The sequence below is a fragment of the Synchiropus splendidus genome, chromosome 1 (genome assembly GCF_027744825.2).
Source record: "Synchiropus splendidus isolate RoL2022-P1 chromosome 1, RoL_Sspl_1.0, whole genome shotgun sequence".
Taxonomy (NCBI): Eukaryota; Metazoa; Chordata; class Actinopteri; order Syngnathiformes; family Callionymidae; genus Synchiropus; species Synchiropus splendidus.
This window is the reverse complement of record NC_071334.1, coordinates 37,744,102-37,746,994: the sequence shown is the minus strand read 5'-3', so window position 1 is coordinate 37,746,994 and position 2,893 is coordinate 37,744,102. Positions and strand designations below refer to the sequence as shown.

At 43.0% G+C, this 2,893-nt stretch overlaps 1 long non-coding RNA gene across 1 annotated transcript; it reads left to right on the top strand.

Annotated features, from left to right (window-relative positions):
- Positions 1–742: 742 nt before the first annotated feature.
- On the top strand, positions 743–2,457 carry LOC128752597 (uncharacterized). The gene is made up of 3 exons (XR_008413682.1): positions 743–1,020; positions 1,181–1,376; positions 1,840–2,457. It is a non-coding gene; the product is annotated as an uncharacterized LOC128752597 (long non-coding RNA).
- Positions 2,458–2,893: the final 436 nt, after the last annotated feature.

Here is a 2,893-nt window from a genome sequence, read left to right as displayed (position 1 = left end):
CTCTCTCCACCTACTCAAGTTGACCTGCATGGCGGACCTGGAGTTAAGGGCGGAGCCCCGGCTAGTTCATCTCCACATTAGCCCAAGGTTCTCCCATCTCCGCTACGCTCGGACTACAGTCAAAGAGAAATGGAAATAAGGAACGATTGAAAACTCTCAGGATAAGTCATAGGGAGTGGAGCTGTGGGGGTATATCCATCATCAGAGAGAAGAAGGAAACCACAAAATGTCAAACCTGTATTGATTTATGGCCCCCGGAGGTAATAAACCCTTCCCCTTCCGGAGGTAATAAAACCCCTCCCCCTTTTTTTCTATCAACAAGAAGTTAAAATAATAACCCTCCCCCTTTTTTATATCAACAGGAAATTAAAATAATAACCATTCCCCTTGTTTTATGACAGGAAGGAAAATAATGAAGGTCGAGGGCGGATGCTACATCCTGTGTGATGCATGGGAGGGGTCAGCTGCATCCTCACAGTGTTAGTAGCTACAATATTATTTCTGGTTTAAACATTTTAGAAGTTATTTAACATCTTATGAAACAGTTTTTCATTCTTGAAATATTTCTTAAAGATAAAACAGGAGAAACAAAACACTTTTTTACTGTACGTACAGACCAAACGCGACTTCCGCGAGCGACACGACTGATTTGCATAGAAAGTCAATGGGGTTGGGCGACTGACGGCGACCAGCGGCGACCAACATGGCAGAGACGCGACTGGGGTGTGCAACGCTACAAGATTTGAGCTACATACGGCGACTCCGGCTACTCAAGACGACACAACTGGGGTACAGCGACAGTCGCAGAAGTTCACCACCTGCGGAGCGTTGACCAATCAGAGACCAGATCCGCGAGTGACGTGTCCCGGCGGAGGAGAAGCAAATCGCTGCGGTTGTTTACAAGCAGACTTTCCGCCGTCCTGAGAGTGGCTCAAATCGTGCATTTTTTCATTTCCACCGGAACATAAATAGGAGGAATCTTGTCCGGAGGGAAAGTTCGCCACAACGGTGGCGTTCCTGGTGAGTTGAGACCTTTATTTACGTAAGTTTACTAAAGTTATGTTCGCCTAAACGCAATGTCCACCGAGTTTACGAGGCGAATGCACCGCTGCGACTGTAGAAACTACGTATGTATGGTGACGAGATAAATAAGTACTGTTTCTGATTTAATTAAATTCAGATGAGACGTCCTGAAGGGTCTGTTTATATGAGGGGAGGACGGTGACCGAGGAGCGGAGTGGTCAGCGGCATCTACTGTAGTGCCGTGAAGTGAGCGTTCTTCACCGCCCTCTCTCTTCTGGAGCCCTTCATCTCCAAGAGAGACCTCGGCCAACATGACTGGAGAGGCAGCAGCTGCTGCAGCAGCAAGGTAGCAGGTAGGTTTGCACGTTCATTTAGTGGGGATATTCTGAATACTAGATTAATATATAAATATAAAAATGTATGTAGCTTTCTGTATAGCTTTTTTCTGTATAGCTTGTACAATAATGTAATCACGCTATGCTGTCATTAAGGAGAGGAGGAGGATGGATCCACTCATGAAGTTGGTGATGATGATGAGGAGGAGGATGGACCTTCCTCCTGCCTCACCAGGTGCTGCTGCGTCTCCTCCACCTGCCACTGCCCCCTCCTCATCCACTGCTGCTCCTGATGTATGTAGAAATAGCATTTTCTAGCATTATTCTATTTTTTTAATTAAATGTTATTGTTCTACATCATTCAAGCACTGTCATAGTGACATGACTTGCTTTAGGTTAACTATTGCTGTCCTATACAGATTTTATTTATTCGTACTCATCACTATGGCATGTAATTGGACTCAACTTTCATTATGTGCAGGACACCGATGGAAGAGACCAACAGAGGAAGGGGTCCCCCGATGCTGAAGCTGAGCTCAAACATCTACTAATGTACTCCCTCCACAAACCCAGCTCAGAAGAAGGGACAGTTTTCAAGGTCCTCGTTCCTTCCAGGTTCCACATAAATTTAAAATGTACATGTTACTTTACCAAGCAAAACAACAGCTGACTGAAACCATTTGGACCCTTCATTTATTTTCTTTGTAGCCACAGTTTCATTAAAGAACCGGATGCCGCCCCACTTCCTCCGCCTCTCTTGACCCTCGTCCCTCTGAGGAAGATCCTTCAAAACACACCTACGTAGTTCACTTCAAGTTTGACTGTGATTCTGTGTGTATTGAATGAGTATAAATGAATGGGGTTACTTTATTTTTGCAAATAAAGTGTTTGACAATGAACATTTATTTTTGTGAAAAATGGATTCACAGAAAAAAATAAAATCAAAAGCACTTTGCAAAATATCAACAAATTGAGTTGAACACAGCTTTGTTTTATTGCAGAGATGAAATATATATGCAAGAACCTATGCTTTGTTAAAATAGGTGGCTGACTCTTGAATGAGCAATTGTGTTGCACTGATAACTGTTTTTTTTCCAAAAAGGAGAAGCCCCATCTTCAACAAAAACATATGTGGTCGGTGGCCGTGGTCCTCTGGTCAGCTCCTGGAAGTGGACGGTCACCAACACAGAAGCAGTTGGTGATGAGTCTCCTGTTACCGAAGATCTGCAAAATATAAACCATACATGGATATGTAAACATATATATGTTGGTGATAATTTAACAAAGTATATATCAACCATACAACAGTGCATCTAGGATAAATTGTTTCATCACAATGCATTTAACTGTTGCATTCATTGATTACCACAAAGTGGCGCTCACTGAAAAGACTTTAGTGTACAAATTATTGACGATGACAGATTATATATCTCCGAAAATTACTTCAAGCATACAGCAGATACGACCGCGGAGTTCATGAACTGATGACAGTTCAGAAAAACTTGGACACAAGTCGCCGTACATAACTACACATC